A 24,485-nucleotide genomic window follows, 5' to 3' on the forward strand; every position below is an offset into this window, starting at 1 on the left:
GGTAGCCAGCCTACTCTCACAGTCAGACAGGGGAATATTAAGATCCATTTGCAGGTGCCTTAGTTTCCCAAGAAATTGTGTCAGTTTGCTACAGTTAGCAGCTCTGAATAGCAGCACCAATTGCTGGTATTACACGCTTGGGGTGCAGAAGCCAGCTCAGTATTGTTTAAATCAGTATAATTAACAAGGATTTGCACATGACATTAGGTCCAGCTAGAATAACCTTTCTGAAGTTAATGTCAGGTGTTGGCATCTGGAAAAAGTACCTCCATTGCAGTCATAGAATCACAGAATGGTTTGGGTTGGAAGGGACCTTGAAGATCATCTGGTTCCAGCCCCCCTGCCATGAGCAGGGACCCCTTCCACCAGCCCAGGGTGCTCAGAGCTCCATCCAACCTGGCCTTGAGCCCTGCCAGGGAGGGGGCAGCCACAGCTTCTCTGGGCAACCTGTGCCGGTGTTTCACCACCCTCACGATGAAGAATTTCTTCCCAATATCTAATCTAAATCTGCCCTCTTTTAGTTTACAGCCATTCCCCCTTGTCCTATCGCTACACAGCCTTGTGAAAAGCCCCTCTCCATCCTTCCTGTAGCCCCTTCAGGTACTGGCAGCTGCTCTAAGGTCACCAGGCTGCTATAAGGTCAGTCTGTGTGGATGGATGTTGTAGAACTGGGTGCTTTTTTTAGTAGTAGATTTTTTGGTTCACTGACAAACACGGTTGTGGTTATGGCCATGACATCCGATGGAACCCAACGCGGGAAAAACCCCGAAACAGCCCATCCAAATGAACAGTCAAACCTGCAGACTTCAGCAGAAGCCTGCTAATTAATTTGTGACCTGGGTGATGTAAACGCTTACCTAGAAAATGCTCTTTGTCATTGCTGCTTCCTCCTGCGCGGCACCTGACTCGCAGCGTCGTGGGGCCAGGGGTCCCGCGGGGGCAGGTCGCTATCCACGCTTGTCCGGAGAGCCAACACCCCATCACCCAATGCCGCTGCGGCAGAACGCCGTGCGCCGGGGCACGGTGTGACGGGAGGTCCCCGGCTGGCAGCTGCTGCCTTCTTCGTTCTTCCAGGAATCTCCGCTCCCGCCAGAAGGTCGCCTTGGGATGGGCAGCAGCTCTGAAGCCCCCCCTGCAACAGCTGCTACGAGAAACAACAGAAAACACGTAATCTCGAACCCCCCCAGCCACGCCGTACAGAAGCCCCTCCGCTGCTGCAGGCTGTCCACCTCCGTCGCCATAGGACTCTTCTTCCTCAGTCCTCTCTTGCCTCGAGTCCACCAGCAAGCTCGCTCCTTGCAGTAAGAGACAGTGTAGAAAAACCTGCGAATCATGCCACTTGTGGCCAGACGCCATCTCCTGCGATCCTTGTGCTCGTGCCATGCCACCCCACACGCCAGCATGCTGGGGAGGGCTGCTGGGCACCCAAAGGGCAAACCTACCCCCAGCAGCCAGTGTTGGAAAAGCTGGAGTTTGCCCCCAGAGCAGGCCTAGACAAGTTCTAAGGTAGGTTTCCGCAAAATCCAAAGGTGCTGAGAATTTTCATTGGGTGAGCAGGGGTGGGGGAAGGAGCTTGTCCTTGTCTTGTAGGTCAAGATATGTTTCTGGATTGCCTTTGAGCAATTTGTCATTGACTTCAGCTGAGGTTCTCCCCTGGTTTTTATCCTGTGGGGCTGTGCAGTGGTAAACAGCGCAGGAAAGACATGGACCTGCTTGAAGAGCAGGGCCATGGGGATGATGAGGGGGCCGGAGCAGCGTCAGTAGCTCCGGTGTCTAAAGGTAGGTCACCAGCATCGCTACCAACGAGTCTGCGACAGATGGGAGGGGAAGACTCCAGTCCTGCTGCTCAGCTCCAGCTGAGGGGTTGGCAAAGGCAGCGTCGCGGGGCAAAGCCCCCCGGGGCACGTCCCTCAGCCCGACTGGCTCCCTCTGCTCCCACCGCATCGGCCACAGAAGGAGAAACTTGTATTTCATGTGCAAAGAAGATTAAAAGGTAAATGCTCTTTCCTCCCTCCCACTGACGCACCTGGGGGATTGCTCTCAGGCCTGTAAAGGGTGACTCCTTCAGCCAAACAAGAGATATTAAAATATGAAAGTATCAAAAAAAGAAAGAACTTACCATTCTGAAGGAGACACATGAGACATTAGTTGGGTGTTTGAAGCTGAAAGCTTAGGTAGAAGGTAGGACCCAACAGCAGGGCATGGGCTGAGAGGTAATTCTGTGAAACAGGTATTTCTTTACCTGGGGAACCAACAAAACAAAAATCATCCAGAGATTTTTTCTCAGTCACTACATCTGCCAGTGAGGAAGTTCACCACGACAGCAGTTTTGCATCTAAGAAAGTAGAAGAAAGATGCAATATTAGGGATGTCTCCTGTGCAGCTATGACTCGGAAAGGCGAGCAAGCGTATCGCTACACGGCTTCGCGGCCGCCGTTCTCGCTGTGACAGGAGAGCCGGCACAGGGAGCACCATGGTGTGTGCCCAGCCTTGGCAGCCACGACATGACATGGGGCAGCTGGAAGCGTCCCGGCCTGGCCGAGCACGGCAGAAGGTGACGGAGGGAGGGCACGCCCCGGTCTGGGGGGCTTCCCCGGAATTGCCTTGGGGGGGTTCCTACACCAGCTTTTACATCTGCTAGAGCTTTAGGACCAGGTCAGTGAAGACCCTCTGAGCTGGCACGGGCAACACACTGGTGATGCAGGAGAGAGCGGGGAAGAGACCAACCCTCCTCCCAGCGTCTTCCGGAGGGGAATGAACTGGGACTGACCTACTGCAAACAGTGGTAGGAACAGATTTCTTCACAGGAGGCAATAAAACAACCTATTTATTTCTTTTTCTCTTACCTTAAACCCGCAGCTTCCATGCTCTCTCTGCTGGTTAGGGACGCGTGCCAGCTACAGCACACCGCTGAATTATGAACACCAGTTTCCAGTAATAAAGCTATTTCACACTGAAACAAAACTGAGAAACCTAATCCCTGTATCTGCCTTGCAGGGGATCTATGCAGTTCCAGTCAGTCAGGCTCAAGAAAATGCGTGTGGATGTTGTCCATTCACCCCTTAAACTGGCTCAAAACCGCACTCGGCCTAAAACCAAACAAGCCACCACCAAAAAAAACAACAAAAACCTGACAAAAAAACCAAAAATGAGAAAAATACGATCATCGCTGCCACAATCCCAGCCTGTACTTCCTGACTTGACCGCCCATAGAGGACATGAATATGGCCACAGGAATATGGACACGAACATGGCCGAAGGATGGAGAGGGGCTTTTCACAAGGGTGTGTAGTGATAGGACAAGGGGGAATGGCTCTAACCTAAAAGAGGGCAGATTTAGATTGGATATCAGGAAGAAGTTCTTCCCCATGAGGGTGGTGAGGCCCTGGCCCAGGTTGCCCAGAGAAGCTGTGGCTGCCCCCTCCCTGGCAGGGCTCAAGGCCAGGCTGGACGGGGCTCTGAGCACCCTGGGCTGGTGGAAGATGTCCCTGCCCATGGCAGGAGGGTTGGAACCAGATGATCTTCAAGGTCCCTTCCAACCCAAACCATTCTATGATTCTATGATTTCTTAGCACAGTAACCATCGATCTGTTTTTCTCCCCTGCCTCAATAAAGTCAGTACCGTCTTTTAAGATGACATACGAACATTTACCAGGAGAGCAGAGATCCTGCATCTCTCTATATCCTCATATCACCTCACTGTTAACAGACCTGAAATAAAAAGCCCCATCAAACTACTCCTTTGCCTGTCAGCCAGAACATGTTCTTGGACAGATCTTTTGTCGTACCCCGCACGCCACAAAACCGGCTAATACACGGCGCGTTGCCCCGGGGTCTTGAAGCACCTTTGCTGACCTTGTTCTTGAAGAGATGCTCTGATTATGCCCACTTCAGTGGTCAGGCAGAGGCAGATACGGTCTAAACAGCCCGACTCCAAAGTCTGAAAAGGAAAAATCCGCCCCGACAGCAAATAAGCTGGGTTTCATATCTCAGAAATTAGTAGGTGGCAAGCTATTAAAAATGAGTGGATGGTAAAATAAAACATTTGACTGACATATATATTTTTACATATGTATGTCTCAAAAGTCAAAGTCTCAATTTTTCAGTGACTATTTTGTCATAGCATATAAATATTTTTCCAGGGTTTTACCTAATTTGCAAAAAAAAAAAATTACCTCTTATACATCCATTAAGGAGAATTTGGCCCATGTTACTCAAAATCTACCTTTTTCTTAAGAACTGCTTTATATCAGACAAGTAAAAAATTATACGGTTCTACTGTAATATTAATGTCCATCCAAAATCCAGCTCCTGTTGGTGATTCCCTCTACTGCAGGCAGCATCGACCGGGTGTGTGCCGGGCATTCAGTGCTGTGTTTTGGCCCATATTTGAACAGCGAAGGACTTGACGCTGTATTTTATAAAAATGACTGACTGCAGGCAATCAAGTTGGCTCCATAAACGGGAAGCACTGTGGGACTGCCATCCGTCCCTGCCTGCTCCACCCGAGTGATGCGACCTTTGTGTCATTATAAGGGTTAGCCAAGGCCGGATAAGAATTACTAAACTGCATACTGGACTTCCATAAAATTAAACAAAAAAAGGTGGGTGTCCTTATATTGCAATTTATGCTACCAGTTTCACTGATAATCATAGCAGCATTTGCATGCAGGTAGTAACTGACTAAGTCTAAAATTTATTTATTGGAAATCCTAGTGGATGATCAACACTTCATGCAGTCCTTACACATAGCAAAGTTATTATAAAAACAAATTATGTAATATTAAGATATAGAAATCTATTCCAATATTACAACAAAAATGAGGTAATACTGAATATTGGCAAGAATTTCTTACCCCGAATATTTTTATTCATCCCACTAATAGGGCATTTCTGCAGCCACTAGCAAGCAGCTTCATACACTTCAAAGGAACTGTCACCTTTTTAAAAGTCAAGCTCAGCCTTTCAGACTGGGTAACAGCAGAACTAAAACTGTTCTTACTGAACCTGACCAAGCGGTGTAAGGTATCGTCTTTGCCCTGAGCGCTGTGCTAACATGACTGAAAAGGACCAGAGTTTTCCTCCCTTACTCGCAGGGAACACTCTGTTTCCCAACAATCCACTGATGAAGCCAGCGGCAAAAGCCACAGAAGCGTGGCTAGAGGTAGGCACGTGAGTCGTCCCGTTGGGACCCATCCTCTGAGAGGTCCAAGCTCACTCCTCAAGGAGTTAGGTCATTCTACTGCCGTTCCTACACCAGCACTTACTAGAGGAAGCACACCATAAATAATCATAAATAGCTCAAAAGACACAAAAACCCCTTCATTCATCCTGCGGACCGGAAGACCCAGTGCCACAGACAGTGATTAGTCATCACTTTTTAAACACACTGTGGATGCATATTGTCCATTTGCCTTTGAAAACTGCATCTCCTCTTTGCACTCTCCCGCTGGCTCCCCATTTCACTGCACCTCACTCAAGCTCCCCACTCACAGACTCTGAATTTTTTTACATAACTGCCTCTGCCTTCTGGTCTGCTCTTCAGTTGTGCAGTGCCATTTCAGCATATCCTCCTGTTCCACCAGTGAAGCTGCTGGTCGCTGCGCCCCACACAGAGGAGTCCCCTCCTCATTCAGGCATGACAAGCACTTCCTGAACGAAGCCACACATCAGAGTTGTCTCCCTCCTACAAAACACCTCAGTTTGGGTGTACTAGCGCATGCGCCTGTGACTGAACGAACATGGAAACGTAATTACAAACATAGGAAAAACCGTGTCTTTATCCTTCCTGCAGATACCACTCACCTCTGTCATTCGTAAGCTTTCTGGGCACGGACCATGTCTTCGCCTGCAGTTACGCACCAGCTCCCGCTGTCCCCCATCACCAGTGGGATATCTAGCACTGCGTATCACCGAGATGCAAAATACATGACACTATAAGGTCCAACAATACAGAATCACAGAATGGTAGGGGTTGGAAGGAACCTCTGTGGGTCATCTAGTCCAACCCCACGGTTCCTTAGATGTGAAACTTCCTTGTACCATCTGATATCAAAACACACGCGACATACAGGAAGAGAGTACACTTTTTTTACTCAGCCACTAAAAGGCGTGTGGTTTGGCAAAATTCTTATCACGGACTGCAAACGCCGACGGAACAAACACAGCGTAACCGCTATCTTGGTTTGGAAGGCAACCACGGCAGCTTCACCAGCCGTACTCAGTTTTGGCACTTCTAATAGCATCTAACAACAGAAGGACCAACAAATTACTTGGATTATTTTGCTTATAGATAGATACTAACTCTCCTTCCATATTTTTTCTCTCTCAGATGTGTCTGACTGATGATGAGCCAGTATGAGGAATCTATAAAATCTTTGGAAAACACGAGGACCACGATGTTGCAAAAGTGTCAGAAATTTATGATGCAGGGAAAAAAATGCATTTATAAAAAAATTACACTTAGTTCATAAGAAACCTGAAGAAGCCAGGAAGGTACAAGTGACTCATTTGAGATTATACGAACAAAATCACATGATCCCTGGATGTTTGACAGAAGATTAGAGAGCTGCATTTTTATTCCGAGAGTCAATTTGTAGATTTTTCAACGGGCTTAGCGTATACAAGATAAAATGCCTCAGCAGGAAGAGAATAGGAACATATTTTAATCCATACGCAGACTGTATTACAGCCCTGGCCACCCTGGCTGCCTTCTATTCCCCTAGCTGTAACCTGAGTTTTGAATACCAAAGCTTTTCTCACATCTTCAAAATTTGCTAATGCTCATTAAGTATATGAAGAAACACTAAGATACGTTACTGGATGCGTGCTTGCAAATTTTAACTGCTGTTCTCTGCAAAGAACATGCAGTACCTGCAGTCTGCCATCCCAAATGCTCGTAGTAACATGCGCAGAGCACAAATATTCCTGGAGCACACCCTGCAACCAATGTCTGTACTGGGTAAGCAGGCTTGCAGGAGGCACTGAAGAGCTGGTGGAAAAAGCTGCCACCTCACTACTCTCTCACCTTCATCCAAAGGTATCTTGTGTTTGAATAGTTCCTAAGCCTCAAAGCTGATGGCTGCTTCTTTGAGAGGAAGACGGGCAGACATCACTTGGAGACGCTCGCGCCCCGGTCAGCGCAGTTAACCCAGCTCCCGCCTTGCTGGTCTGCAGGGGATCCCACTCTCCCCCAAGTGCTGCTGCCTCTCGTGTGAGCTCAGCAGAGCTGCAGCCGAGCTCTGTTCCCAGCTCCCCTGGCGAAAAGGTTACGGAAATACCGGCAGCCTTTCCATTCTCCGTACACAAAGAGCAAGTAGGCTACATCTCGCCTGAAAAAAAACACATAAACCCCAACAATTTACAGTTTCTCTCAGTGAGCTGACTGCTGGTCCCCTCCTCTGAGAGTTCACCTTGGTGCTACCTCCACAAAAAAGCCTTGAGCACAGCACACAGTTGCCGCAGCTTCCTAAAGAAAACAATCACACTGCCAAGAAAAAACATTTCAAGAGATCCATTTCGAAAAGCACCCTGCAGTTCGGGTAGCTTGCTAACCTGGAGACAAAATAGCAAACCGTTCCAAAAGGCTTTTACAATTATTTGTATTTCATTTGGCTTTGAGCACCAACAGCTGCCAACATCACAAAGAGCACAGAGTCTCCAACGTAGATCTACAGAACATACTTTCTGAAAGTGAAAAGTGCATTTACCTATTCTGAACACTACTCGGAGACATGGCTATGATGCAATACATAACTTTTCGTTAAACTATTTCACACAGGGAACTAAGAAGCTGGTTAACAAGCTAACAGTGCTACTGACACCAAGGTAATGATTGGCACAGTCGGACTGTGCCTGCTGAGGGCCATATGGCACCCAATGGCTGAACTGCAATCCAGGTTACATCATGACTCTTCACCTGGAGTCTCTCCAGTTTTGTAGATCTCACATGAGGCCGAAGCTCCTGGAGAGCTTTATCAGCAAATGAAAACCCTCCTGGAACAGCACGAAAATCCTGTACAATTTCTACACGACAAAAAATTCAAGGAAAAGATAGAAAAAGCGCTAGAAGGACAAGCCTCACATCAGGACTCAACCAAGCATAAAATTTCAGCGCAACAGTATTTTGAAGAGCTCATCAGCAGAATTACTATGCAGGATTCTCCCTCTACGGCATGCGAGGAGATGCTTGCAAGTACCCCTGACATACCCGAGACATGTCCATCAGAATGCCCTGCCTTTGTTTTTTCAGATGTCCTGATCACCGCTTCTTCCAAGAAGTACTGCAGCAGTTTGAGAAGTCGAATGACATCCAGCCAGGTAATTTTGAAAACACAGCTTCCCCACCCCCTCCTGCACTGCAGCAGTAACGTGAACACCTAGAGTTAGTGAAAATGCAGCTTTTACAGATTTGCTGGCGGGATAAATTAAAGCACTATCTCCTGACCTGTAGCCTTACTTGCCCAGTCATACGTGCTGCCTATATAATCCATTAAACAACTGAAAGTCACTTTGAAAGATAAACAGAATGAGAGGTATTTAGCATGTATGCTCTGTTGCACGCTTTATTGTAGCACCACAAATCAGTAACCCTTGGGAAGCTGGCACTAGAAGAGTAGCCTAGGACAGAGTGACACAGGTTGCCTAACCAGGGCGGATTCAGAGGTACCGGGGAAAAGCAGCCCGTGTACAGCGTGTGCTGTGAATCCTTCCTACGACCGACAGCTTCAAGTTTATTTTCTCTGAGAAATGTAATTCGCATCCTAAGCACTAAATTTGAGCCTTTAACCATGACCACACACAGTTAATTCCATAGAAACCTATAAACTAAGGTTAGGTTAATAACTTTAGGGAATTACAAAATAATTCAAATTTATTTTAAAATGAGGCTACAACACTTCATCTATTTGGCAATCTGCCTGATCATTTTCCCAGAACAGTCAGCAATACGTTCATGTGAGTGCACCTTTTAAATTTTTGACAGGTACAGAGCCTACCCACCACTTTTTTCCTTACATCATTTCTCTACATTCCTTGCTAATTAATGCAGAAGCATGTCTTCTTTTCAGGGCAATGCCTGCTCCACCTCTGCACACTTTAACTTTGGAAAACTTCGGAAGTCATCAGCTTGGTTTTCTTTTGGCCCTTCTGGTAGTATCAGAACTACTTTTCTGGAAATCAAACACACAGAGGACATGTCAAATAGTGCTCCTGGTACTTTGTGAGAAGAGATCCCTAGGATTCTGGGGGATGATTTCCTTTCAAAATATAGTTTCAGATCAGGGTTGAGGGTGGTAGTGATCAAAGCCCCGACGCTGAAGGCTTGTACGACCAGCCCTGCATGTCCCCGCTCAGTACCAAGCCTCCTCATGCGAACACAGCCATTGCTAACGAAGGTAATAGTCGAGACGGAGGCCAAAGCTGTTATCTCCCCGCTACTCCTTGGTACCCCACGCGAAAGGGGGATGACAGGCATAGCAGTGGAATGCGAAAATCAATTCTAAAAAGAACAAATATTGCATCCCTGACTTGTTCTACACAGAACCAACCCAAACTTGCTGTCCTAACTACTCTCCAGACGATTTTGAGAGAACACGTGCCAGCAGCTCTATCTCAGCCTGTCTTGTTGCACATGCCTAATGCAAGAAGCAAGAGACACAGTCCTCCTACCGAATTCCATCTGATGCTTTTAGTCTGGTTTCTAAGGTGTCTGTCTGTGTCCATCCTTCTTCCCCTCATTTCTCTTGAATGCACCAACCACTTCCAAGCCAATTTAACTCAAATAAGTGCACAGAGTAAGTTCCCACAAGCTTCACAATAGTTTTCTATTAGCAGTCTCTGTGAAAAGAGGGTGCAACAGCAGTTCAAAGGTTTTTTTTGATGTTACAGGACTCACATGGGAACGGTGGAGAAATATGAATGCTCTAACTGTGAGAAAAGCTTCAGCTGTCACTCGTACGTTACTAGATAATGGACAATCCAGAAGCAAACAGGAATCTAGGTTTCACCAGTTCCAGTGCTATGTGACCCTGCGCTTCCATGTTCATCAGGCTGAGACAGGCCCTCCAGCCTCAGTGCTGCCAGGTCTTTTCACACCTTTTTATGCTTTACTAGGTTGACCATCTTCTAATTTTGTATAATTTGTAAAGGCACATGTACTGACATATTCACTGTTATGCAGAAAGAATAGAAATGGCACCAACTGTGAATTTTATCACCCTTATCTCTCGCTTCTCACTTCGAGCCTGCCAAGGTGCTGCCCTAAGACGCTGTTCAGGTGCTGTTTAATTGTAATGAATGCCGTCTTCAGAAGGTAACCTGAGCTTCACACAGCTAATCACTTGCTGCTGCAGTCGAGCAATGCTCAGAATAACTTCATTGTCACTTCTGACCTTTTACACTTGGTGCAACTGAAGCTCAAGTAGGGTACGAGGAAATCCGCAGCAGCCCTTGTCAACATACCACCCGTTTATCAGGTCACAACTCAGGCTTTCGACATCACCCCTTTTCAAAGAACTTTATTTGACAGATTTATCATAACAAAGTGGTTTATACATCCAAATCATTTTCTTCTGTACTGATACCACTGCATTTGGCCACACTGTTTGTTTTCAATGTTTTCTACATTGTGATACACTCTTAGATGAGGAAAAGGATTTAGACTCTCCAATTCCTATCTGTCCTAAATAAATAGAGAGTAAGGTGAGCAGAACTATTTGACTCTATTCTGCAAGACTAAAGACTCTTCCTAGGACATTACATTTCAAGACACGAAGTTTCAATGTCCCTTGATCTGCTGTTAAAATAATCAGTGCTACTGAAAATGGCATGCTAATCCACAACTATCTGCATTCCAGTAAAACAGATGGGCTGGCATTTCTTATTAAAATACAAGACTTAAGTTAGGCAAAAAGTGATAAAACAATTCAGTTTCCGAAGAAAAAATTGTCGTGTCAACAACTGCCTGGTGCCTGATTCGACATACTGTGGAACTGTTCTCTTCTCTAAGCCAAAACCAATGTCACTTCCCAATTATGGGTATAATGAGCAACAGGCACCAACGAATCAGCACGCATCTGGCAAAATACAGGCCCCACAGTCACTCAGTAAGTATTTCCTGCTTTGAAAATAAAAGCGTCACCTATAGAATGCTTCATTTTCAAAAAATGCTTCTGTATCCCTCCTCATTTAGCTGGCAGCTGGGATTGACTTCCTTATTACAGCATTCTGCTCCTCCGACAAATCCAGCCCTCCAGCAATCCTCACTGTAGGCAGCACCACCTGTAAATTACTAAAAACGGGTACTTGGATCTCCATATACCTCTTACGACCTTTCTGAATACAACTTCTGAAAGATAACATTTAATAACTACTGCTTCTAGTAAATTCTGTCTGTGTGATAGTAAGAATTATTACAGCGCCCAAGCACACTACAATGGTAAGACGGTTATTCAACTGCTGAAGGTGTCGCTTGGACAGTCAGTCATCTTTCGGGGTATTCATACCCCATCTCGTGACCGACGGTGGAAGCGCAGGAGCCACCAAAGCGCTTCTCGGTTGTGCCTGGCAGAGGTTTCCCACTCTAACACGTGCTGCAGCTTCTGTATTCATCAGAAAATGAGTCAAATTACACTTGAAAGTAAAGATTATAAAGAAATTGAGCAGCTGGCTGAATGACAAAGTTCTTACCTGCGCGAGGATGAAAACTGCATTTGGGTTCACCTTTTGGCATCATGATTTAGCATCCAGCTCTGGAGCCCTCAGCACGGGAAAGACACGGAACTGTTGGAGCAGGTCCAGAGTAGGGCCACAAAAGTCATCAGAGGGCTGGAACACCTCTCCTGTCAGGAAAGGCTGGGACAACTGGGGCTGTTCAGCCTGGAGAAGAGAAAGCTCTGTGGAGATCTTATTGCGGCCTTTCAGTACTTAAAGGGGGCTCATAAGAAAGATGGAAACAGACTTTTTAGTAGGGCCTGTTGAAATAGGACAAGGGGTGATTGTTTTAAACTAAATAAGGCTAGGTTCAGATTAAATATAAGGAAGAAATTTTTTACAATGAGGGTGGCGAAAAATTGGGACAGGTTGCCCAGAGAGGTGGCAGATGCCCCATCCCTGGAAACATTCAAGGTCAGATAGGATGGGTCTCTGAGCAACATGGTCTGGTTGAAGATCTCTCTGCTCATTGCAGGGTGGTTGGACTAGATGACCTTTAAAGGTCCCTTCCAATCCAGACTATTCAATGATTCAATTTGTTCGACATGCAGGGCATCTGCCTTATCCAGACAGGTGTCAGGGTCACTATTTAATCAATTTGCTGCTCTCATCACTGAAAACAAGGCTCCGTGTTCCCTTCTCACATTTGTGATAAAAATCATTATCTGTGAAGCAAGGCAGGACACCACACCTATAAGAATTTCATCATTCAAACTCTCTAAACTTTTATAAAATTGTGAAGAACTCACAAAAGTTTCATTATTTCTAAAGTTTCTTAAAAAAAGACAGAAAAGCTTACTTACAAAGGGAGACTGACAAGAATACTCTATGAATTCACACATTTTTAAGGTATCTCTATCCCAATGATCTTGTGAAATTTAAGAGACACAGAAGAGACACCTGTGTTTGAAGTTTGTTTTTACACACAGCATTTCCCTCGCCGAGCTTACACTCATCCTGATGACTCTGATATCGCAGACACACTAACAAGCTGAAGGAGCACCCTGCTCCTCTGAAAGACTGTGATGTGCCTTATAGACCCTGTGCATCCCCAAAACATTTAAAAAACAAGAAAAACCCAAAAACCTCCAAACAGGAATATAACAAGAAAAGGTATTTTGATCAAGCAACACACCAACATAACGCTTCCAAGCCAGGCTGCTTTGATAGTGGAGCAGGATAAAACCCAAACGCAGAGGCAGAGAGAGAAGTACAGACAAACTTTGCCAAAAATACACAATTCACAACAGAGCATCAACAGCAACCTAGAGGTTTATCTCGCTCAACTGCAAAGGCCACTAACTCGAAAGCAGGAATCACCGACAAGGGTGGCTGGTATAAGAGAGACTCCTCTTCTTCCCAGCAAGGAACAGTACAAACTCACCACTTCAAGAGCTCATAGGGATTATAGGGAAGGGTGGAGGGAGAGAAAGTGCTTCAGTGGTTGCTCCTCAATTAAACAAGATTATCGTTTGTCAGAGGGTGCTATCAGCAAAGCAATTACAGCTCCAGCTGTGTTGCTCATTCAGCCACCTACTCAGACACCTGACTAGGAAACCACAATGAAAACAAAAGCTGTTAAGGGCCACTCCCGCGACACCGGGAGGCCAACGGGAGCTCTGGCTGGAGGCTGCGGGCACACGCGGCGTGCTTCTGCCGAGCCGCCGCTCCTCAGGACAGCTTGTGAAGGCCGTCGCAGCTGGCCATGCCGGTTAACCCGTCCCGGCCGCGTCTGGTGTTGGGGATTTACCCGATCCCCACCGGGCACCACGCAGACGGCCACTGGTGGGCCAGGCGCAGGCCTTGGACCTGCTGACCCGTTTCCAGGCGAAGCGGCTCACGAGACGCGACATGGAGGCGGCCGAAGGCAACGGCCGCGGGCTGAGGGGCATCCAAAGCCCCCAGGGTGGGAAACGGCGCTCACGAGAACCAGGGCTGGCGCCCGTCCTGGCAGCCCGAGTCACCGCTGGCCCGAGGGCTACGGGCCGCAGGGCACGCAGCCCAGTCCCGCAACGCCAAGCCGGGTGAGGAGGAGAGGCCAGGCCGCGGGCCTTTGGGCAGCTACTGCACCGGTACCGCCGCGGAGAGACAGCCCCAGAGGCCAGGCCGGGCCGGGCGCGCCAGCAGCGAGCCGACCGCCGGGGGCGCCATTTCAGGCCTGCCCCTAAAACACCTCTAATAAATGGCGGAGGGGGGCGGAGACCTTTACCCCGCCATCCAGTGAGGGGAGAGAGTCGCAGCTGGAGGCGGTGCCGCACGGTCCCAAACCCAATGAGCGCGAGGGGCGGCGGGTGATAGACGTGAGGCCCCGTCCGCCCGTCCGCCCCCGTGGGCGGGGCTCGGCACGCGTCGGCCAATGGGGCAGGCGGCGCGGGGCGCGTCGCGCCTTCCCGTGGTGCCGCGCGGCGAGCGGCGGCAGGAGCGGCCGCGACTCCATCCGGGTCCCGGCGCGGCTGCGGGTCACCCTGCGGCAGGTAACGGGGCGGCGGCGGAGCGCGGTCCCCGCGGGGCGCGGCCATCGCCCTCACGGCGGGCTGGGGGTCGCCCGCGGGGAGCGGCTGCGCGGGTCCGGGGCGGGACGGGCGGGCGGGCGCGCGCGGGAGGCCTCGGCCCGGCCCCTCCGCCGCCGCCCCGCGGGGTGGGGGTTGTCCCCGGCGGGGGGAGCGGCCCGGGCCGCGGGTGGAGGCGGGGGCCGCCTGCTCCTGCGAGAGGCTGGGGCGCAGCCGCCGCTGCCGGGCGGGGCCTCCCCGCCGCCGCCTCCGTTTATTGTCGGTATTTTTCCCATTGAGGCCTCCCCCCCCCCCCCCCCCCTTTTTCCTCCCCCCCCACCCCCCGACTAACTTGAAGGCCCGGAAGTTCCGCCCCCGGGCGCTCCTGAGTGGTGGGTCGGCCCCCACGCCGGCTGGGGATAGGCCGCGAATGCCGTCAGCGCCTGGGTACGTCACTTCCTCTATCAAGTGTGTGGGCAGGGGAGACCTTGGCCGCGGCGGGCGGGGGGGGGAGGGGAGGGGAAGCCCCCCGGGACCGGCGCTGCGGGGACGGGACCGCGGGGCCCACCCGGCTCTGGCGCCTGTCGGCTTCGGCCGGGCCGGCACCCGGGGGGCTGCAGGGCCGCGGCCGGCCCCGGGTGGAATCCAGCCCTGGCGGGGCCTGGCTTCCCAAGCCCGCCGCCGAGGGAGGCGTTGCTCGGTCGAATTACGTCTCTGTGACTTATTTCTCGTAGGAGTGGAAGCCCAGCCCGGTGTTGGAGGTTGCGGTGTTCCTCCCTTGTAGATTTACCCTTCCTGCGTGGCTCGTGCGGCGCTCGGGCCGCACCGCTTTGCGCGGGCAGTTTGCTGGTGGTGGCGCGAGCCTTCACTGGCGTGGAGAGATTGCTCCCCTTAAAAACGTGCGTGGAAATCCTGCGGAACGATGCTTAATTGCAACAGGGGATCAGATTTAACGCGTGGCAGGATTTTGGGGGAAAAATGAATCGGGCTCCTCAAAAGGAGTGATGTTTCTTTGACTTAAATATTGTTTCAGTACGGAACAGGGTGTCCTTGTCCTAATTCCTCACGCTTGCAAGCACTGCCAGGGGCTTCACCGGAGCAGCTACTTGTTCGCGTGGCTCCTGATGTCAAATCGGACACGTTCTGTTCACAGCAATGCTCGGCTGTTAAATGCCCTGAACTTAGCCAGCAGGTTGCGTACAGTGGTTGTTCAGACTTGCTGCAGCCTTTCCAGCGTGGTCAATGAGCAATAATAGATGTAATAGTATTTTTTTTCCCTACAATAGCTAGCTTCATTAAGAGGATGAATCATCCAATATCTGTATTGGGCTTTTTTTTTTTTAATACAAAATTGTTGATTGCAATTTTTTTCAGTGAGGTTTTCACCAAGTTTTACTCGGAATATCTCAACTGCAACCTCAATTCATACAGGTCGTGCTAGGAAATTATTTCCCATAATAAAACTAGAGACTTGGCAAAAGGAAGCTTAGATAAAATGTCAAATTGCTCGCTTTGTTTTTCTGCTACTCCTAACAAGCTGTATCCTTATTTCACTTTCCTTTTGATAAATGCCTCCTGTATTTTCCTCTGTTGTCAGTAGCGGAAACATCAGTTCATTTGCAGAATAGCGAAAGGCTCCTAGGACTTACAAAGAGCAATAGATGTTTAATTATGTTCCCAGTTAATAACGTAATGTGGCGTTCTTGAAAACATCATTCTCTTGCACAAAATTCATTATTTGCTGAATTTGTGTAATTATATTAACATGCAAACTTTATGCAGAAAAAGTTAGCCTGCTTGCTAGTAGCATGTCCCAAGAGACACAAATCTGGTGAATAAATACACGTTTGTATATTATTAAGTTCACGTTCCTGCTTGGAGCAGGAACGGATAACCAAAATGATGGTTTGCTTTGAGAAGCGTGCTGAGACCTTTGTGACGTTTGAAGCTGTAGCTAAACTGAAGCGTGCTCGTATATATATTTCTTCTGCCAGAGTACTGACAGACATATTCAAAAATGATTTGTAAAAATCCAATAGCGTTTTAGTGTGGTCATTTTCCTGACTACAGTGCGCTTTCCGATTTCAGTGAGGTTTTTGCCAGCATTATACAGTACCACTTAAGCACAAATAGTTTAATACTAACATTGTAAAATTGAGTATGTGTACAGGAAGAGGCTGGGATTTCTTTGTTCATGTTAGAAATTGTTAATTACAATTACATGCTTTACTTTCCACAGGAGATGTGCTTCATTCAGTGCATGAGTGGGCAGTAGTGACTCCTAATTTCTTTCAGGCTGTGGTTTCTGGATATTTATATTCCACCTGTAACTACATGGTTAGACAAATAAGTCAAAATCAAACATACTAATTGAAAATGTGCCAAAGCAGTAATATTTCATGTTATAATTACTTATAACCAGAGTGCTTTGTGTTAAAGCAATTAAATGTAAATGGGTTACAGATTTTGTGAAAAAAAAAATCTGTCATTTCGATCAAGACACAAGATAAATAAATTATTGATGACAGTCAGAGGTATTAGTCTTACACTGCTGTGTGAAACATTCCAAGAAATACTGTAGTGGACACATATCCCTGTCGAGGTGCATGGACTTCGGCACTGCTGGTGCCTGGAGTTAAAGCACATCCGTAAGTCTGTGTAGGGTTGTGTGCTGAAACTGCTTGCTGTCTTTTCTCCTCTTTGTAAAATTAGCCAGTTCAAATGAGTGTTCTGGTGTGATTTACACTTACTCTGGTGTGTTGATGCTAAGTGGACTGGCATGTCCAAACAAACGTGTTAAATTTTAAGTGTTTGGGCATAAGGAGGGGACCCTGAAAAAGGTGCCTGAGCATCAGCTGGCAAGCTTTACAGTCTGACAACAGAATTTTTGCTTTCTTGGTCAGTGCCTGTTTTCCATGCAGGTGAATTTGCTTGGCATACGGTTAAAAAAAAACAATCCACCACAAAAACACCCAACCCCCCCCCCTACACAACAACAAAAAAAAACCCAGAAAACCCCAAAACTCTCATCTGTTCAGTCTTAATCTTCACACAGGTTTTTAACTTGCAGCTTTGACTTTTCTGTTACACTGATTTTTTTCCACTGAATTTCTAAAGCTGGATTTGAGCACTTGAGTGAAATAGTCTTTTCAGATAACAGTTTACAATTTTACAATTTCCAAGTGATCTTTTCACAGAAGGATGTGCTGCAGCGTACCTCAAGTTAATGTGTCTGTTTGTCTCCACACTGCGTATAGTAGGTGTCGGTAAAACACCATTTGCGTAGGAATTATTCCATCTACAAACTCACTTTCAGCTTTAGGTGGTTTTTTCTGTGCTGCAAAGTGGACAAAATAACTGGGAAAATAAAGTATTTGTCTTCTAGGATCACACTGAGTGGAAGCAGGACTTCTGTTACTGCCACAAGTGCATGTTTTGTTCCTTCACCAGAGTAATGAATAAAAATCACAACTATCACTTGAGCTATTTTTTTCTCTTTCACAGGTTGGAGGATAGCTTGAGAGTGCTCATGGTTCTGCTAGGTGCTACTAAACAAGAACATCTAAATCCTTGGGACTTTTTTTCTGTGCAGTTTAGGATCATTTCAGAGGTTTTAAACTTACAGGTAGCTCAAGAAGACCCTGAAAAGCATGCTTCAGAGCACTAGAGCCCATTTCGGTTCTACTGCTGTCGCTTCTCTTGCGCGTGAATTGGGAGCAAGGCTCTAGCAAGATAAGCACTGTGTTAGTACAAAGGAAGGTACGATCCAAAACTGGATCTAGAAGAGGAAAAACTTCTAATTCACGCTAAAACTTTGATGTCGGTAACTATGTAATCTCACTGAGTCTCTTTTGGAAAGAAGTGATGAGGTGTGCATGCGGCACGTGATGGCAGGCAGTGCAGGGGTAGCTGAGTGAGGTGAGGGGAAGCAATAGGAAGGATGACCGAGTTTGCATTTGTCACGCTGCTCGCTTTCCCCCCTGCAGTCAAACAAAAAGAACCCCCGGAGTGAGCAAACCTGAGTTGGTAAGCCTGCACGTCGTCGTTCGGGATGCTGGATGCGCCGGTGCTCCAGGCGTGGCTGGGGAAGGCGGCAGGAATCCACTCACCGAAAGAGTCTGTGGGAGTCGGGAAGCGTGGCTCCGGTGCAGGGGGGTGCTGCTGAAATCACGGGGTAAAACCATGAGGAATCGGTGTTGGTGCAGGTATGGTAGAGCCTGGAGCTCCATCGCGCGGTGAAGGCTGCGTGCTGGGGGACCTTGGCTGCGGCGAGGGCATCGCTGCCAGCGAGCGCCTTCGTCTGTGCCGGTGCTGTGCGAGAGGTGCACAGCTACAGCATCGCTTTCTTCATTTCTGCTGCTTTGGGGTTTTAAAATACAAATGCACCGTGACTGGAAAAACAGCGCCTTGAACTTGGCTCTTAAGAAGGAAAGCAAATTAACCATGTGTTTTTTAAGAGCTTAGAGTCTCGTCATAGCCTAGATGTTTATTGCTGAAGGAGAGAGAGTGCGAGTAGATAACCCTGAAGCTCTTGTGCTATACTAAGGTGTGATTTAATCAGCACGGTGACTTCAGTGGCAGGGACATATGCAATAGCGGATTCACTTGGCGATGAGAACATACGAAATCAGTGGAGGCTGTGCCAGGAGCGTAATTTATCAAGCGTGCTGTACATCAAGCTTCTCTGCTGCTGCGCCTGCCAGAAAACCCTAATGCGTGGTATGAGGGAAGCAGCACGCAGCAGGCCTCCGAGGAGACCTGGCAGATCTCATTCTGCAAAAGGACATCGCAGCTTAGGCAAGACAGTTTTTAAAAACTATTAGAAATAGCCCACAAGTTAGAAACCCCGAAAACTGCAGGATTGATGTAAAGCAGGACACTAATTGCTAGACTTCGCATGACTAAGCAAAAGGTAAACCTGAACTTCTTCCAAAAGGAGATTTTCTTGGCTACAATTGTAGTTGTATACCCTTCTACTACTAAACTGAATTAAAAGTGATACCTGAGTAAGGTAACATCGATAAAATTGCTTTTCTGCGCGAGTTAGAAGACAGGCTGCCCAATGATCTCTCATAGGGTGTATTTGTTGCTGAAGGAGGTTTTCCTGATGTCCTAGGTGTGTGTTACGATCTCAAGCCAGACCACTGTATATAAACTCAGAATAACAAATAGAAGTAATTCATAATATTTTTCAAGGACACTTTTTTACCTTAAGTACCAGCCGATCCAGACCTGTATTAGACAAAAGGCTCTTGTTCCAGGAATCTGAAAGGAGACGGGTTCCGAAGGATTGAGGAGCTGCAAGTACTGAACAGGAAGAGATCTGGTGGTGGCAGTAGAAAAGTATTTGGGATTTCCAGTGACAGAACTTGACTGGGGGGTCCTGCTGTCAATGGAAATAAAAACAAAAGCTGCTTGATCTCTCTTCTCAAGCTGGTTAGGTTTATAGCTAACTTTTTCCTAAAGGTGGTGAAATGCAACAGCGATTTCTAGGTTTATTACAATCCTTGTGTCTTCAGGCTTACTTTAATAAAAAGATTCAGAAGTGTTGTCTTACGTATTTTAAACATTTTTATGTGGTAACACCTATTCAGTTTTTCAAAGCACTTAAAACCTTTTCAGTACGTCAGGGAATCATCAGCTTCATCTTAAAGTTCCTTCCAAAACTAAATATCTGGGACTTCGTTAACTTGATGGAATCACAAGTAACAGAGCTAAGGTACCGAGTGGGCATGCTCTGCAGCTAAACTCACTGGACAGAGGCCTCGGCAGGCTGCCTCTATAGATATATTGCTGTTGAGAAATGTGTTGTTTAGATGAATTCTGCTCAGCTGTTGAATGTTCGGATGCAGGAACAGGAAACTGCAAGGCCTGTCGGCTTCCCTACTGAGTATCTGCTCGACAGCAGCACCTTCTGCCTGAGCTGATTCAAAAGGACACGACGTGTGCCAGTGCTTCATAATGGTCTGACTTTGTCCCGGTGCTGCTGGTGTAATTGATTTCTGTTCTGGGCATTAGGACCAACTGCTTGTGTCCATCTGTGCATGCCAAAGTATATGTTCTGGCAGGCGTGTAACTTAGAAAGAGCAAATAATCGGATCTATGCTACTTACAAGCAAGATTTTAAGAGTGATTCACCAAAGTTTGTCATCAATATTTGTATAAGGGATTCTGGAGTAAAGCATTGAGGGGGTTGGAAAGTGCTTTTATTTTTTCACTGTTCAAGGAATAACGTCATCCCTTTGTATATTAATGCACTGGATCACGCGTTGTGTTTTTTGGCAAGGACATGAACATGCATTAGGGCGCTCTTGTTCTATCAAGGCTTTGTTTGAAGTGTGGTCTGAAAACCTCAGTTTAGGATTGGGAAGAAGTACTAGTAAAACATGTAGTTAATGCTTTCAGAACTGCATTTTTAAACATTAACTATCTTGTAAATTTTATTAACAAAAAAATTGTTCCTCTCCAGCTCTGTTCTCAAGATGTCCTTGCTAAGAAGGGGACTGTAAGTCACACATCTGTCTGGCAAGTATTTTATTTCAATATTCTAAGACTTCTTACTTCAAGATGATGTTGAGCTATATTAATATAGAAATTGTCTTTAAGGTTGTATCAGGGGCAGTTAGAGAAACCCACTTGTTTCTGATCTGAAAACAATGTGTATTTTAAGTGGCCTTTTGGTAAGGCAGCTTAACAATTAAATGTCAGGGTATAGCCCGTAATCTTAATGAGTTTTGTTTATAATAAAAGAATCCCTGTGCATAGGACTTTATGTAATTTAAGACTAACAGATAGAAGCACAAAATACTTCTGACTGTACGTAATTTTGAGCTGTTAACTTGTGATAGTTGAAAGAAGTCACTATATGCAATATTAATAATATTTGTATCATCAGAATTATAAATATTAGGGCCTCATACTGATCCATGTAAACTGGCTGCATAGCAATGGTCCTAGATTTTATGAAGTTCTAAAGAGGAAGAAATTTGGTTCTGCATACGATGTTTCTGATAGACTTTTCTTCTCAGTAGGACTTGAGCAGGAAAGTTGAATGACTGAAGTTGCTATGACTACTACAATGTGGTAACTGTCGAAAGATGAAATGTATTAGGACCCAAGCTAATGGTTGAAATTTTGACATTAAGGCATCTTATATTTAAAATAACTGTATTGCATGACTGGGGGAGTAAGGGGAATGTTTTTTCTACGATCAATATTTTATGCTGTAAATGCTGTCTGCAGCTAGCCTAACTTGTCTTTTCCGAAGCGACACCCTTTCTACGTCAGCTCTGAAGATGCCTGCGCTGTGGGATGAGGTAGTAGGTTGTATAGTTTTAGGGTCATACCCACAACTGGGAGATAACTATACAATCTACTGTCTTTCCTAAAGCAGCAGAAAATCAACAATGGAAACTTCTCAAGTTTAGGTTCTACTGAACTTCTGCATTTGTAACGCTTACTATAGGAAAAAGTATTTCTATAACATCTGTGGGTAATTGTGTTTAGATATTTCTAATTCTTGGAAAAGGTAGGTTATCATTCTACATTTTTCTCCTCTAACGAGTGAAAAATTAAGAACAGATTGATTCCTAGAAGTGTATGGAGGGATAATCAAATACAAGTTACAGGTGTTCCAGTCATGGTGTTCAGCATTGCTGACTGAAGGACCAAATGTCCTTTCGAGTGAAGCCATGGTTAGGTGCTTACGCTCTTTGCTGAAGTATATGCTTCTCTGTCAGAGTGAGGTAGTAGATTGTATAGTTGTAGGGTAGTTATTTTACCCTGTTCAGGAGATAACTATACAATCTATTGCCTTCCCTGAGGAGTAAAACAAACTGCGGTCCTTTGCAGTCATTCATGTCTGCATTGAGCAGAAATAGGTCTGTCAGATAAATTTCAGGTTGTAAAGTATCAGTTTAATCGGTGACCGAATTTGCAGGATTAACAATCAGTGTGAATGATGCAACCCCCAGATGATTTACTTGCCTAATATGACTTTTCTTTCAAGGTGAGCGGCACGGTGCTGACTGGATATCGAGAATGCAGATGTTACTAGGTATAGAGTGGAATACTCCACAGAGTGGAAATTACTTGGTTTTGAATGTAAAAATACAGGTAGCTCAAACTTTTACATTGTAACATGAATTGTTTTGAGACCTCAATTTCTATACTACATTATAATTCCATGACTCCAACTGCTTAGAAAAAGTTGGAGGATAAACTTACGATTATACTTTACTAAGAAGTATTTTTCTCCCAACTGTCCTAGCAAGTGAGACTTAAACAATGCAACACGAAACTGAAGTGTTGAAGGGCTAAAACTGACCCCACGCCATTTTGGGAGAGAGTAAAGCTGTGAAGTCAGAGCGTCCGAGATGCAGAACTGTAGTTTTTCTCTGAGGTGGTTACTGTGTTTAAAAAAAGCCATGTTAAGCTGACTGCATTCTTTTTCCTCCAGACATCCGAGGTGTACCAGTCTAACTGCTTCTGCACTAGAGCGACCAGCTAGTGCCTTGCTATAGTAACAGAGGAAATCATGAAAGCGCTTCTGGGGACTGAAAGTTTAGCATAGTCGGTCAGAGTGAAAATGAAGCCACCCGTGAGTATTTAAGCCCGGAGCGTTAAAACTGGCTAAGCACTTGCCAGGCAGTGGTAACAGCGTGCACTTGCAGTGCGTTCCCAGACGTGAAAGGCAGAAGACCAAAAGCAGCTGGTGGTCAGCTAAAGCGACTTCACAGAGCAGCTGCTAATGGAGAAGAACTGCAAAAGGAAGCGTTGGGCTCCTAGGAAGAGGTAGTAGGTTGCATAGTTTTAGGGCAGGGATTTTGCTCACAAGGAGGTAACTATACAACCTGCTGCCTTTCTTAGGGCTTTATTATAACACCAGAACCTTTTTGGCTCCATCCTAAGCTCTGCAGCTTTGGTACGTGAAGAAAAGTGGCAAGCTGTTTCTAAGCACGTTGAGGCTTAGGGAAGCCGGTATCTCCACGAACATGGTACCAAAGTCAAGTGTAGTACTGCTGGTGGAAATTTAGCATGGTGAAATGCTGCATTTGCCCTTTTGGTGACATTGGGTTGAGATCTCCTGTAAGAGGCTACGCCTGTAAGGCAACTCCTGCAAGAGTAACATCGCGTTCCCTGCTATTAGGATGGAGGTGGTATGCGCTGCTGACCAGTCAGTTGAGGTACTACGTACTTAAACAGGTAGCTAGGATGTCTCCCTTTGGCTTTGTGCGTTTCAAGAGGAAAACCAGAAGTTTTCCTTCCCCAGAAGGATCAGCTTACAACTCCCCTGAGAGCTGGTGGCTTTTCAACAGGTAGAGGTGCTCCTGGTAAAAGAAGCTCTCAGCCATGGATTGTTTGCAGTCTTGCAGGAAGAAAGTTTTTAGTCAGTTAAAATGAATGATTGCATGGTTTGTCTCTCAGAATTGTACGTTAAAAAGGAGTCTGTAACACTTTATGTAATTACGCTGCATTACAGCAATGGTTCTGGTAGGGCTTCAGCTGAACACCCAATACTCTGGGATACAGAGGCTTTATTTTAACTGCTGAGCATCTTGTTATGCCTACACCAGCCACTATTTAAATTTCTGACAGTAAGACAGAATCCTAGATTATAAATGTGTAAAGTATGCTTGTATTGAACATCCTGTATGAATTTAATTATGTATGTTTGATTTGGATAATAAAATATAGCATTTTGTGCAACTCTTACAGTGAACGGACTTTCCTTTCTCCAAAATAAGGAAGTGAGTTTTACAGGAAAGCGGTGCCTGCATTACTGAAACAAAGTCAAGACCATGTTACAGAAATTACGGTGTTGACTAGGATTACTGTTAACCAATTATTCTAGCATTAACTACAAATTATTCTGGCCTTTCCTGTGACTTTTGCTGAAGACCTTTGGTACAAGACTTCACTGGGGGAATCCTTATTTACAGCATTGCTGGTGAATGTGCGGGAACTGCTTACTCTAGAGCTGGTTTCTGAGCACAAGTTTAAAGTCTACATTTCTGTGCAGCAATTTATGAGGGTGGGCTCTACTGGTCTTAACTGCACCTTGATTTTTGCGTAAATGCAGCTGCTGAGGTATCAACAGAGAAGATGCAGGCAGAGAAACATACCAATAAATTTGATTTTAGCAGTATGGAAGGCTTTAAAAGCTTTAATATACTTAACATTTTATAAGTAAATACAAGAAGTATGCTTTTAAAAGACTTAAATAATCTGTGCTAGCCACTCCATCTGTTAATTTTTTAAATGCTTAATTAGTTCTTCTCTTGA

General features: G+C 46.2%; 1 protein-coding gene and 1 long non-coding RNA gene across 2 annotated transcripts in view; one reads left to right on the forward strand and one right to left on the reverse strand.

Moving 5' to 3' along the window:
• The window catches only part of BARX1 (BARX homeobox 1), a 62,852-nt gene extending 49,012 nt beyond the window's left edge, over nt 1-13,840 (reverse strand). The window contains exons 1-2 of the transcript XR_012765249.1: nt 2,120-13,840; nt 858-1,144 (exon numbers count right to left, since the gene is read on the reverse strand). The gene's annotated coding sequence lies outside the window, so the exon portion shown is untranslated. The remainder of the gene's footprint in view (nt 1-857; nt 1,145-2,119) is intronic.
• Nucleotides 13,841-14,103: 263 nt separating this feature from the next.
• Nucleotides 14,104-24,202, forward strand: LOC142362724 (uncharacterized). Its single transcript, XR_012765250.1, has 4 exons — nt 14,104-14,186; nt 20,671-20,726; nt 22,210-22,257; nt 22,660-24,202. It is a non-coding gene; the product is annotated as an uncharacterized LOC142362724 (long non-coding RNA).
• Nucleotides 24,203-24,485: the final 283 nt, after the last annotated feature.

The sequence above is a fragment of the Opisthocomus hoazin genome, chromosome 11 (genome assembly GCF_030867145.1).
Source record: "Opisthocomus hoazin isolate bOpiHoa1 chromosome 11, bOpiHoa1.hap1, whole genome shotgun sequence".
NCBI classification, from domain to species: domain Eukaryota; kingdom Metazoa; phylum Chordata; class Aves; order Opisthocomiformes; family Opisthocomidae; genus Opisthocomus; species Opisthocomus hoazin.